This window comes from Mustela erminea, chromosome 19 (assembly GCF_009829155.1).
Source record: "Mustela erminea isolate mMusErm1 chromosome 19, mMusErm1.Pri, whole genome shotgun sequence".
Classification (NCBI taxonomy): Eukaryota; Metazoa; Chordata; class Mammalia; order Carnivora; family Mustelidae; genus Mustela; species Mustela erminea.
The window spans coordinates 19,030,415-19,044,262 of record NC_045632.1 but is presented as its reverse complement, the minus strand read 5'-3'; the positions used below and the strand labels follow the sequence as shown (position 1 = coordinate 19,044,262).

The 13,848-nt window shown below is 49.5% G+C and overlaps 1 long non-coding RNA gene across 1 annotated transcript; it reads right to left on the bottom strand.

Moving 5' to 3' along the window:
- Positions 1–7,495: 7,495 nt before the first annotated feature.
- LOC116579237 lies at positions 7,496–12,979 on the bottom strand. Its single transcript, XR_004281184.1, has 4 exons — positions 12,750–12,979; positions 12,206–12,357; positions 11,598–11,717; positions 7,496–8,286 (listed from the first exon to the last, which is right to left on the bottom strand). It is a non-coding gene; the product is annotated as an uncharacterized LOC116579237 (long non-coding RNA).
- Between the last annotated feature and the right edge of the window lie 869 nt (positions 12,980–13,848).

The following is a 13,848-nucleotide window of genomic DNA, read 5'->3' as shown; positions in this document are numbered from 1 at the left end:
GCGGAAATACCCCTCTCCGCTCTCTGTCATTGGCTGAGCGTCTACCGACGTCGGATGCTTTCTGGGTAATGTAGTTTCTGACTGCATCTAGGCAGCCCACGTTCTGTTTTCTGAGACACCTGGTGTTGAAGTTCCAAAGGCAGGGGTGTGTGGCTCTGAAGAGTTCCAAGGAGAAGCTCACAGATTTCAGTGGCCTTTCAATCACCTCCTTCACCTCAAACAGGTGGCGCATATACCTTGACCTTCCTCCGTGTGTAGGGGAGTGGGATAACTCACTTCTCCTTTCCGAGTCAGTATTCGCAATGAAAAATGCAGATAATTCTTGAATGTAGTGATTTTTAAAGTTCCCTATTCAGCAGATTCCAACCTGCGGACCAGTACAGCATGGCCTGGGAATTTGTTACAAGTACAGGCCTCACTTCACTCCTACTGGATCAGGAACTCTGGGCTAGGGCCCCAAGTCTTTGCTTTAATAAACCCTCCAGAGGATTTTAATGCTCCAAAACAGGTGAGGACCAGCCTCTTTAAAATCCAGTGAATAGATGAGTTAAAACCACCTCTTTTGTGGGAGATGACTAAAAAGAGCTTAGTAGCAGAGCTGGAACATAATGGTAAGTACAGAAGAGCTAGGACCGTCATTATGATTATGATTATTATTTTATGTTAGTATCATTGGCAATGTCATCCAAGGATCTGGAATACACTCCTCTGATACAGAAAGTCTGATACTTGTTTGCAGAGGCATTGGGGACATTTGTCAAAATATATAATGCTTTGACTCAACAAGGAGCCTCCTTAATAGTATTTAAAATTTTTACATAATACACTCAAATCAGGCAGAAGCATTATTCAAGACTGCTTTTGACTTCCTTTATAACAGGGACTCTTCTATGATATGGACACTGAAACTAAAGCAAATGGGAAGAAGGATTGGTGCAGTATAGAAACATTTTCAGAGAAATGAGAAACCAAAAAAGTCATACAAAAATTATGATGTAGTTCCACAAAGTTACATCAAGTGTGCCTGCCTCTCCTGCCTCCCCTTCCACCTCTTCCATGTCTGCTGCCCCTGGGCCAGCAAGACCTTCCCCCTCCTCTTCTCCTCTCCTCCTCCCACTCAACATGAATATGATGAGGTTGAAGACCTTTATGCTGATCCAATTCCACTTAGTGAATAGTTAAGAATGGTCATGCTTTATAGGTAATAAACTTATCTGTTGTGTATGTCTGTGAAAATCTAATAACTCCATGGCCAGAACGGTATGAAACTTTTTCATGTCATCATCACCGTCATCTAAGTACTCATGTAGAACTTTAGGATCACCTGAGAATTTGTTAAAAATGCAAGTTCTTGGTCCCATCTGATGAGGGAGCAGAAGTCCAGCTGAAGACAAAGCACAAGCCAACACCCTGCAGAGGCCTCCCTCGTTAGTTTAACCAGATTGTCTTGGTTTTAGCCCTGAAAGTCCCATGTACTAGAAACACCTGGAGTCCCACCGTTGAGTGATAGGTGCAGAAGTCTGCAGCAAACCCATACACTAACCAAAAATATATGGGCTGAAAGAAAAACGTTTTAATGCCAGGATGCTGGCTATGGTATAGATTATTGGCTACCTGTCGATGTTGTAGCCTGCCCAGTTCACAACTGAGTGATATTATAATGAGGCATCATGTATAAATGATACCTTACTTAACGTGATTCCGCCTAATGTATATAGTTAAAGCCACAGAAAGTGAAGCAGTTTCCTTATCCACTTTGATCCCACCCCGTATCAGACATTTTTCTGTCTCAATTCTTTCCTCTTCTTGCATGTCTGTCCCTGTATTTGTTTTCTATCAGTGCTCTAAAAAATAAAATCACTGGTTGAAAACAATATCACGGGTTGAAAACCATAACTGATTTATCATCTTGAAGTCCCTGAGCCCTTGTGATAGGGGGGAAACTGTACTCTAAGATGGCAGACCAAACCAGCAAGGGAATTCCCGTCCCCTTCTCAAAGCCCTTCCAGGTTCTTTTTCCCTATCTCCTTTCCCCACACGCGCCAAAAGTACCAAGTATGTGGAAGTAGAAGGGTATAAGTTACCCTCCCTGATTGTGCTCAGGGCTCAGACCTTGGGAGATCACTCTCCTCTTATCCCGCTGGTGTTAAATAAACCTCCAATCCTCTAAAGTCTCCGAGTGCTGCCAGGTTCTGTTAACACTTGAACTTCAGATCAGAAGTTCGAGGGCTCTGCTGGGTGTTCTGAATAAAAAATCCTCAGGGACAAACTCAAGGTATAGGCCTGGGTTACAGTTGTCATCTGGGGCCCTGGGCCCTCTTTCATAATCTGTTTTGGTTTTGTGTTTTTTCAGAATTCATTTCCTGCTTACGATTTCCATGTGTCCTCCTTGACTTTTGACCCAGTGACAGTGGGTTTAGTGCTTCCCCTTCCTTTTTACAAACCAGCCAAAGAAACTAATCTACATCTAAGGGCTCCTGCGATTAGACTAGATCCACCCAAATAGTCCAGGATTATCCCATTTGAAGATCAACTGGTTAGTAACTTTGCTTACATACATAAAGTCTCCTAAACCACATATTCATGGGAGTCACACCCAGTAATGGGTTCCAAATTTCAGTCCACCATGTTCTCTTTTACCAGTCAGTTTATTTATATCCAAGTATCTATGCCTATGTATGGGTTCTGGAGCAGATTTTTCTTTTTTCTTTTCTTTTAAAAGATTTTTATTTATTTGATAGAGAGATCACAAGTAGGCAGAGAGGAAGGCAGAGAGAGAGGGGGAAACAGGCTCCCTGCTGAGCAGAGAGCCCGATGTGGGGCTCGATCCCAGGACCCTGAGATCATGACCTGAGCTGAAGGCAGAGGCTTAACCTACTGACCCACCCAGGCACCCCCTCTTTGTTTTTATCTTATTTTAGTTTTCCTTCTCTTCCCTCTATGTTCATGTGTTTTAGTTCTTTAATTTCTCATAGGGGTGAAATCACATAGTACTTGTCTTTCTCTGACTTATTTCGCTTAGCGTAATACCCTCTAGGTCCATCCACATCACTGCAAATAGCAAGATTTCTTTTTGATGGCTGGATATTATTCCATCGTGTATATATACCACCTCTTCTTTATCCATTCCTCTGTCGATGGACATCTGTATGTCCATAGTATGGACATAGTATCCATAGTAGGGCTACTGTGGACATTGCTGTAAACATTGGGTTGGTTGCATGTGCCGCTTCAGATCACTATGTTTATGTCCTTTGGATAAATACCTTGTAGTGCAACTGCTGGGTCGAACATACTTCTTTTTCAAGTGAACCTGGAGTGTTCATGACTTAGGCATTTATTGGGTCAAAAACAATGTCTTGACAAATTTCCAAAGTTGAGCATCATACATAGCCTTTTCTCTGAACATGACAGGATTAAAGCAGAAACCAATAACTAAAATATCTAGAAAATCTGCAAATATTTAGAAATAAAGGAAAACATATGTTCACATAACCAATGGGTAAAAGAAGGAAAAATAAAAAGTTAGAAATAATTTAAACTGAATGATAAACAGAACAAATAAAAAATTTTTAAAAGATTTTATTCATTTACTTGACTGAGAGAGAGAGCACAAGCAGGGGGAGCGGCAGGCAGAGGGAGAAGCACCCTCCTCACTGAGTAGGGATTCCAAATCTGACTCTGGGCTTGATCCCAGGACCCCAGGATCATGACCTGAGCTGAAGGCAGATGCTTAATAGACTGAGCCACCCAGTGGTTATAAATCAAATAGAATGTGGCTAAAGCAGTGTGTAAAAGAATGTTGCATCTTTAAGTGTTTATATTAAAAAATAAGAAAGATCTAAAAACAGGAATTTAAGTTTCCATCCTAAAAGCAGAGAAGTGAAAGCACATTAATTACAAAATAGAAATAGATAACAAATACAGATATGGAAAAGAAAATAGCACAGAAAATTAACAAAGCAAAAGTTAGATTTGTAGAAGACTGATACAATTGATAAATGTCTACTAAGACTAATCACGAAATAAAAAGTGAAATTTCAAATTATCAATATCCGGGAAAAGGGGGGACACTTCTACAGATTAGAAGACATTCAAAGGATAAGGTGATTATAAACACCTTTTTAGGAATAAAATTGTAGGTTCAAAGATTTCTCCTGGTGAATTTCATCACACAGAGCAGATATTTCACCAGTGTTATACAAAGTCTCAGAAAATAGAGGCACTTTCTCCGAATCCATTCTATGAGGTTAACACGACCTTCCCACCAAAACATAATAATAAATGTACGGATTACTATACCTCACAAACACAGATATGGCAACTTGAACATGCTAGAAAATCAATCCTAACCAAATTTAAAAAGATCCTCTAGAATGACCAAGTGGAAGCAGAAACTTGCAGCAGAAACTACAAGGTTGGTTTCCTATGTAAAAGCAGTCAGTGCAACTGACCATAGTAAGAGACTAAAGGAGAAAAGCCATCTGCATTCTCAAAGCTGTAGGGGAAGTAATTGATGAAGTTGACCATAGCTTTCCAAAAGGTCTCTGGTAAAGTAGGAATTGGAGGGAATTTCCTTCTCCCGAAGGCAGAGCAGGGTTAAGTGACCAGGAGAGGTTGTGCCTTGGGACCTGAGGCCGTGACAGCTGAGCAGATTCTGCCCCCAGCTGCAGCTCCTCTCGTGTCCTTGCATCTGGGAGAAGAGTTCCCACGAGCAGCTGTGTGGTTGGCCCCAGGCTACAACACATGCGACAGGGGATGATGCGGGGCGACTACTGCCTCTGTCTTCCACCTTCTGAGCAGCCTGGAGCCCAGGGTGGCCTGTGTGGGCCTTAGGAGAGCAGCCAACTCAGACCTAGTGGGCGCCATGGGATCCTCACAGGATCTGGGGAACTGGGCATCGGGACTGGAGAAATGGTCATCCATGATGCCTGCTTGATGAGGGGGCTCCAGTCGGGGGGTGCATGCATGAGCTCTGCAATCAGACAGACCAGCTTCAGCCCCCACCTTCACTCCCACATAGGACCTCCTGAAGAACCCGAGGGTTCGTGCTGTTTGTCACTTGTCAGATGTGTAAAAGGAAGTGAAGAGAAGCCAGCTGCCTGGAGGGATGTGGTGGGGTACAGCACCTGGGCAGGCTAGGGCACCCCAATGGCCCCCACTGCAAAAGCGTTACAGCCCACGTGGCGATGCTTAAGACTCACACTTTTCCAGGACTGCAACAAGGCTGTCCTTGTCTTGCTCCAGGACTAGAACAGACCACAGACAGCTTCCCTTGTAAGCAGATGTTCCAGAAACCAGACCCACCATCACGGAGGAAAGGTAGGATGTGAGGGGAAATGGGTGTTGCCTGTGGCGGCCGCCTGAAGGGAAGAGGCCGGGAAAAATCACTCCCTGTGTGGCTGGGGCACTCCTTATCCCCCTTATCGCACATCCAGTGAAGCCATTCCCTGACTCTGGGTGCACCTTTTCCCGTCAGAAACAGAGCCCAACATCAACAGTTCCCGTGGCGTTTCTCCCGCACTGACATAGAGTGAGCCAGGCCCCCAGACCATCCAGATGTGGGGTGCTCCAGAGCCTGGCTCTGAGCAGGCTCTGCTTCCTCTGACCCCAGGAACAATGGCTAGTGGAACTAAGAGGCACAGAGTGCGTCACCTACAGCCCCAGGCCAGATGCAGAGGAGATCTCAGACCCAGAGCCCCAGCGGTGCCCCTGCTGCTGGCAACAAGCACCAGCAGTCCCGTGTGTGCCCACATGCAGGGGGAGTGTGGGGGGGGCAGTAGAGGGTGTTGGTGGGATGGGGAGGAGGAGGAAGGACAGTCCCCAAGCCCTAAAACCAGGGGCAGAAATCCCATAGGGACTGGAGAAGGGCCAAGGGCCCCACTCTTTGCCCTCTGCTGCCCTTGCTTCCGCCTCTTTACTGGACAGTCCTTTCCTGTCACACATTCCAGTGATGAGTCACAAGCATCGGGCTCCACAGCGCAGTTTTCCGTGGAGGAGTAGGCAGTCGGGGCACATCCAAACAACATACCGGGTTCCTGGGATCAGAGGCAAACACAGCTCTTCATGGGCAACGTAAAGCAAGCTTCCCTTCCTGACCAGCTCCTTTCCCCAAGCCCGGGGCCATTCACCCATTCATCCAGACCCGAGTCCCTCCTCCACTTCCACCAGTGCCTCACTTTTCACTGACCCAACCATCCCTGCTTCCCCATCTCTTCCCCCGGGGCAGTCAGCACCTCCGTACAGGTGACCTCCCCGCGTGTTCTGGAACTGGGTGTCACCACGTGGGCTCAGCTCCCCATTCCCAGGCTTTTGCCTTCTGCTTTCCCTAAGGATCCACTGTTGTTACCTCCTCATTAACCGGGACCCGCCAGGGTGGAACCTGTCCAGTCTCCACCAGTCCAGCTGCCGTATAATCAGGAGCCCGACCCCAACTCTGAAACTCTGCCTGAGCCCGGGAGCCACACTTCCATCACATGTGGGGTCCCTGATGGGCAGGAGCAGAGTCACCCTCCCCAGTGCCCCCAACTTTACTAGCTGGTCCGTCCCTATTGTTGCAGTAGCCGACTCTCCAACTGGCAGAACAACAGCCAACTGAACATCCAGGCCTGCCTTTGACTCTGATGAAATTGATATGGCTGCCAGGCCCCTTCCCAGGCTCCTCCGGATGAACCCTTGCACCCGGCTGCTTTGCTACCTCTCACCCCTTGGGAAACCTGGCCTCGCAACACAAGCAGCAGTCTGAACCTCTGCGTCCCACCTTTGGCATCTTGGCAGCCAGCCTCATCTGCTGATGTGGGGCCATCATTGGGATGCCCGGCACTCGGCAAGGCTCAGCTTTCTAAGGCGACTCCAGACCATTTCCTTTCAAGGCATCTGTGGGTCCTTTGGCTAAAGACTATTCTAGGGCCAGGGTGTCCCCCCAGGCCCCAGCTCCAGGACTGAAGCACTCTGCCTTAGTGCAGGGCCTAGGGGGACACTCCGGACCTAAGCTCATGCCGGGGGAGTCTGAGACCTGAACCCAGAGTCCTGCCAGCCTGCAGAGCCTCCATCCCACCTGGAGACAGAGAACCTCCCCTGGGAGACACAGTCCTTCCTGCCCAAAGTCACACCAGCCAGAATCCCCAGGCCAAGCACACTGGTCCCTCCAGCAGAGATACCATCGCTGACAACAGACACGACAGAAGACACTTGGGCTGGTCCTCCCGTCCCGGCACCTGCAAGCCATCGGCCAAAGCCCTCAGCCACAGTGAGAGCGGCCACACCACACCTGTGCTCGGAGCTCCATCTCCTCCCACGTGCAGTCCGGCCCCCGCGCTCCACTTGTCCAGGGCACAGGGAGAGTTCCAGTGAGAGGGTCCAGGACGAGAACTGGCGTGGAGAAGCTGCGTTCCCTTTCTATGTCTGCTGGGGACCTGTCTGGCCAGAGCCAAACTATTCCGGGTAGAAAAGCTACCACCAAAGAGAAGAAAGCCTGGCCTGAGGATACTGTTTTTTGTGCTTCTGCCAGATGCCTCTGGGCCACCGGGCCAGGGCACCTCTGTTGCCGTCAGAGGGGCTGGCACCACGGGTGTGGCTGGAGAAAAGACTGTCCCTGAACACATTCTGGGCACTTGGCGTCCGTGCGGACAGGGGACAGGGAGCGCTGTGGGAGGCGACAGCACGTGAGCTGTGGTTGGGCACACTTCCTCGTTCCGTCAGCATTTGCAGCGGCTGGGAAGGCTCATGGCCAGGGCACGTGGCTGCAGTCAGATGGGACAACGTCACTTTTAGGAAGACACCTGGGGCCTGGCCTTCATTCAGTCCACTTGGGCCTTCCCTGCCGGGATGTCCCCGTTGACGTTGTAGGAGCGCACACGACTGAGAAAATACCTGAGCTTGGGGCCTCATTCACCTCCCGTCGACCAGATCACAGCTGCCTCTTCAGCGGGTCCAGCAAGGAGCAGCCTTGCCTTGCAGCAGCCTTGTCATCTGTCCGGGGACTCCTTGTGGACACGAGGGTTGGACCACCAACCCGCGGGTCATCTTCTCCTGCAAGAACCAGGATCTCGGCAACTAGGAATCAAAAGACTCCTCTGCACATGGCGGCAGCCACGGGCCCTCACTCCCGGGTTTGCTCTCCTGGACACAGGCTCAGGTGCATCTAGTTCCATCAAAGAAACTTAAGCTGTTTTCTGTTTTCTTAGAGCCAGCCAGAGGCCCAACAGCTCGGGGTGTTTGTGCATGTTTCCATGCCTGTGGGTCCGATGGCACTGGTCGGAGGTCACACTGGCTTGGAAAGGTGCACTGTGGAGAGAAGGCGAGATCCGTAAATACCAAGCGTGCAACACTCTGCTTTCCACTCTTGGCCTGGAAGGCTCCAGCTCTAGGCCAGTTTTCCTCTAATCTTAAAACCTGCAGGACACCCACTGCTGCCTGCAGCTGCTCTGGGCCTCCCCCCAATTGGCTTCAGTGGGCCCTGACGTTCTGTTCCCAGACAGAACATACACGGACATACGTTCTTCTTCTTCTTCTTCTTTTTTTTTTTTAAAGATTTTATTTATTTTGACAGACAGAAATCACAGGGAGGCAGAGAGGCAGAGAGAGAGAGAGAGAGGAAGGAAGCAGGCTCCCTGCTGAGCAGAGAACCCTATGCGGGGCTCGATCCCCGGACCCTGGGATCATGACCTGAGCCGAAGGCAGAGGCTTTAAACCACTGAGCCACCCAGGTGCCCCAGACATACGTTGTTCTTGTTAATCAGGCCTCTGCTCATGTGTTTGGCTTCTTCAGCTTGATAAGGGAAGCAGAATTGACCTGTACAAGTGGCAATGTGTTCAGCCCAACGTCACTGTGCAAAGCTTCCGTGGCCCAGGAAGTAGGCTGCTGAGGCAGTACCGCTAAGGCAGCAGGAGCTGACTTGTGCAGTCTGCTGTGGTCAGGGGCAGCAGCCCGGAGGGAAGCAAGGTGCGGGGGCGGACACAGGGCATGGCTCTCCCTCGCCTCTTCCTTCTGAGTTTCTCCCCGGATGCCCGGCTTCCGTGGAGGCCACACCAACTTGTAAGCCAACCACGCTCTACCACTGTAGTCTGTGGAAAGTAGCTCAGTGCCCTCGTTCATTTGGACTAGGCCAAGCATCCACACACATTCACACGCCACCCAGGGAGGACTGGCTTGGTAGGGAAAAGGAAAAACTCAAGTCTCTTTTATAATTTTTGAAAAATTTCAGTCAAGGATCAATATATAGATACTGTTCTCATGCTGCCTTAAAGCATCTGACTGAGCATTTTCCTCTGAAAGGGGAGCAATTTTGTCAATTGCTTTTCCCGCAACCCAGAGAGGATCCTATGGCTTTCTCCCCCAGTCTCTTAATATGGTGATTGTACATTAATGCAGTCAACAGCTGGGTACGTTCTATTTTGAAAAGCAAGTCTTCCTCCTGTCGAACCCTCTGATATGTCAAATGCAAGAGTTAGAACGTCACTCAAGCTTGGCTGGCCTTGGAGTCAGGCCGTGTCTCCACTAGACTTTACTGCTAAAAACAGAATCATTTCTAACTCATTTTGCAGCCCATAAAACCACCTTAAGCTGGGGGACAGCAAAAAGGCCAGCCTTTCCCTCAGCTTCTTACCTGTTCTTTCATCAAACATTTATTTGGGGCTGACCCTAGGCTTGACATCGCGGCACACCCTCGTGATGCAGCGTTTAAAGGCGTCTCTTGCTGCACAGGAATTTACGATATCGAGAGAGTCTGACGAATAAACCAAATATTACTGAGGAGGGGAGACTGGTGGGGATTTTGAAGCTGGTAGGAAGGACGTAAAACCAAGGGTGGGACGGATGGAACTTTACATTCTAGAAGAACCAAGTGGCCTGGTAGTAAAGGACTACTTTCAGGTCAGGGAAATATCACGTGAAAAGGCAGGGAAGGAAGAGCAGTCATGACCCAGTGCCCACCACGAAGAATATTCTCTCTGACCACAATAGGATTAAAGTAGCATCAATAATAAGATGAGTAGAGCATCCTCAAATACCCAGATATAAAGCAAAACATATTCTTTCAGAACCAGTGAGTCAAAGGGGAATAAGAAAAAAATGGGACAATAAAGTAAATGATAATTAAAATGAGAAGGTAAAAATTTGTGAGATACAGCTAAGGCAAAGTGTGTCAGGAAACTTTGTAGTTTCATGTGTTTATATGAAAAAAATAAGAAAGAATTAAAAATAGTGGTTCAAGTTTCCATCCTTAGACAAGAGCCATTGGTTTAAATAAGATCCAAAATAAGAAACTGAAATTACACAGTGCTGAAAACTAAGCTGAGAGAGGAATTTTCTTTAAAGATTTTATTTATTTATTTGACAGACAGAGATCACAAGTAGGCAGAGAGGCAGGCAGAGAGAGAAGGGAAGCAGGCTCCCTGCTGAGCAGAGAGCCTGATGTGGGGCTCGATCCCAGGACCCTGGCATCATGACCTGAGCCAAAGGCAGAGGCTTTAACTCACTGAGCCACCCAGGCACCCGAGAGAGGAATTTTTAAAAGATTGATGAAACTCACAAACCCCTACTGTGACTGAAGGCGAAATAAAAAATGAATTCAAATTTTATGAACATCGGAGGAGGTATGACAACCCAACTGGAAGACAGGAAAATGGTAACAAAGGACCACAAGCCCCTTGCAAGGATGACATTTCTGCCTCCAAATGTTTTGTGTTTTTCCCTGATGAACTCTAGAAAACCTCTAATGATATAATTTAACAGTACTACCCAAATTCTTTCAGAAAATAGACAAGGAGGCAACTCTTGCTAACCCACTCTAGGAACCCAGTGTTAGTTACCCTCAGCCCCAAACTCACCAGAAACAAAAGGACAGGAGAATGCCTCTGATGGCCCTGGAAATCTTTGATAACCTTCTCAGAAGTCAAATCCTCCCAAATATACAAGCATGATCTAGCATGATTAAGTGGGCTTTTTCTCAAGAATGTAAGGTTGCTTTGAGTGATTAATAATGCATTAATGTATGATCATCAGATTAAGAGACTAAGGGGGGAAAGTCATAGGATCCTCTCAATGGTTGTGGGGAAAGCAATTGACAAAATTGACTTCCCTTTTAGAGGAAAAGGCTCAGCAAGGTAGGAATGGGAGAGTTTCACTTGTGTGATAAAGCCCATCTACCAAAAAACTCCAATTAAAGGCACAATGAATGTGTTTACCCTCTGATCAGAAACTGGGAAAGGATGAGCTTTGTCTCCACTTGTCTCCACTCAATATGTTCCTGAATTTTGGAGCTTCTGTCCAAGGTAAAGGGAACTACTCAAAGACCTACATGTTTAAAAAGAAGCAAAAGTGCCTTTCTCATCGAGAATGTGATTGTGCATGTAGAAAACCCAATCTACATGTTTACGAAGAAGCTCCAAGAAGAAAGAAATGAAGTGAGCCAGTTTCCTGTGTCAAGGTCGACATACAAAAGGCAACTGCTTTTTCTGTGTGCTACCAAACACCAACATGCATGTAATGCATATGTACAATATATGTACAGATGAACGATGGGCCGTGGAATTATTATAAGGGTTATGGGTGCCCTTGGGTAAAGCTCTTAAGCCAGGCTAGATCCTGCACCCACCTGGTGTGTGTCTCCTGTCCTTGGACCTGGGAGATCATTCACAGACAGCTGTGTAGTCGGCTGCCAAGTCTTCCCGAGACAAGAAATGCCTGGCGGTGCTATGCTGACCACTGTTACTCTCTGTAGAGGGAAAAGAATGAGAAATTCAAGGCCTGGTTCTTCGCTCTCTCATCTTACAAAAACAGGCAGAGAATTTTAGAAAGATTTCATATATGGAGATGCATATATGTTTGTGCCCTAGAGAAGTTAATACTGGTCAATTGTCCTTTTTGACCAGGTCTCTGAAACCTCATCTATGGGGTTATTCTGCGAAAAGTTGGTGCCCTTGGGGCATGAGAGTTTTTAGGGCAGGGGATCCTGTGCCCACCTGATGGTCCTCCCCCATCCCGGCCCTTGGGGAAGACAGCTTCCAGCCAGCCCTGTGGTTTGCTGCAAGAGGCAATCACAAGAGAGCTCTGCCATTGAGATTTGCTGACAGCTGTGGTCCCTGCCCACATCCTCACATAGCCTGAGGCCCCCGAAGGTCAAGGCCCACTTAGAGGAGTTGTGCCCCTAGCTAAGTACCTTAAGGTCTTAAGAAAAAAAAAAAAAAACAAAAACCCACTTACACACCTGGAGTGTAAGTGATGGGGAGTCACCAGGGTCTGGTGGGTCCAGGCTGATCTGTAGAATCAGACAGCTTGGGTCAAGCCCTGGCAGGGCCACTACTGCCTGTGTGAGCTGAGGAAAGTTCTAGGCCTCCCATATGGTTTGGCCAAACCTGTAAAGCAAAGAGAAGAGGCTCTGGACTCCAGGAAAGGGTGATGTGGGGTTCAGCCTTGGGGCGCTACCTGGGAAGCCAGTCAAGGGGCGTTGCTCCTGGGGTGGACTCAGGCCTTCCCAGGGTGGCCACAAAGGGGGCGGCCTCAGAGAGGCTCTCAGACGTCGGGGCCCCAGGCCCTGCGCTCCCCGCGGGGAGGCGGGCGCCTGGCATAACCGCTGTCTTTCTTGGCGGTTGGAAGGACGGGACTGGCGGCCCTTGCGCCCGCTGCTCTGTCCCGGATCCCTCACCGCGCCCTCCCCCCAGCACCCGCCCGGCACCCCGGGGAACTGCCCTTGCCTCCGCCACCCTGGAGCCCTGGGTCCCCCAGTTCCCTGGCCTGCGCCCCCCACCTTCCCCGGCATCAGGCTGTATCAGGCACTGCCGCTGAGTCAGCTCCTAGCTCAGACGGTCGCAGCCCCGGTACTCCGGACGACCGGTACTGCCCTCGGGGACCCGAGGGAGAGAACGGAAGACCCACGTCCCAGACGCCAGGCGGCTGTCCGGAGCCAGACGCGCAGGAGGCCGACCCGCTTCCCAGGAGCCATCCCCGCTGTCCCGGACGGTACCCACGGAGCGCGCGCGTCAACGGGTGCCACCAACTGCAGCCCGGTGCGTAAGCCTCGAGGCGAGCGAATCCCGCGAACCGGGACCGTTGTCCTCGCCTCTTGCCCTCGCCTGTTGCCCTCCGCTGCATTTCCCTCCAGCCAGCCCTTTGAGCGCGGGTTCTCTGTCCCCCTGGCCGGTGGCCCTTCAGAGCCTTGGAGAAGGGTGCGCCGGCCACCGGGGGCTCTGGAGCTAGGGCACCTCGCTGACTTTTCTGCTGAGTCCAGGGATTCCTCGCACACAGGCGGCTCCTTCCCAAAGCTTCTGCAGCCAGCGGGTGCCCTCCAGTGTTCCCTCCCATTGGGCCTGGGTCACCCCTGTCCTGCCCCTCTCTTGGCATGCTTGCAGGCTCCTGGGTCTGCACCCTTCCTCCCCTGTTGCCTGGCAGAGCTGGGAAAGGTCTCGTCTCTGATCCTTTGTCAGGACAGGCTGGGACCACCACCTCCACGATCTGAAAGGGCGGTGGGAGCCCACAGTGAGATGCTAAGGGTGGTGGCCACTCTGGGACTTTGTACCTGAATCCAAGATTCAGCCCAGCTTAAATGTGTGTGTGTGGTGGTCTCAGGAGGACAGGGGAGGGGATGGCATTAGGCCTAAGTTCAGAGGGGTGCTTCTAGGCCTCAGGCAGGCAGGAAAAGGGCAGTAGAGTCTACCCTTCATGCTAAAACTAGTTTAGGAGGAAGACTCAGGGAGCTGAGCATTGCTTGTCTCTGAGCCCTTCCGGGAAATTTTGCTCACTAGGCTCTCAGACTGTAATCTGTCTTCAAGGCTTTAAATCTTTTCTGCTTTATGATTTTGGATGAGATCAATTGTCGGGCTTCCGAATAACCCATTTGAGGATTCTGC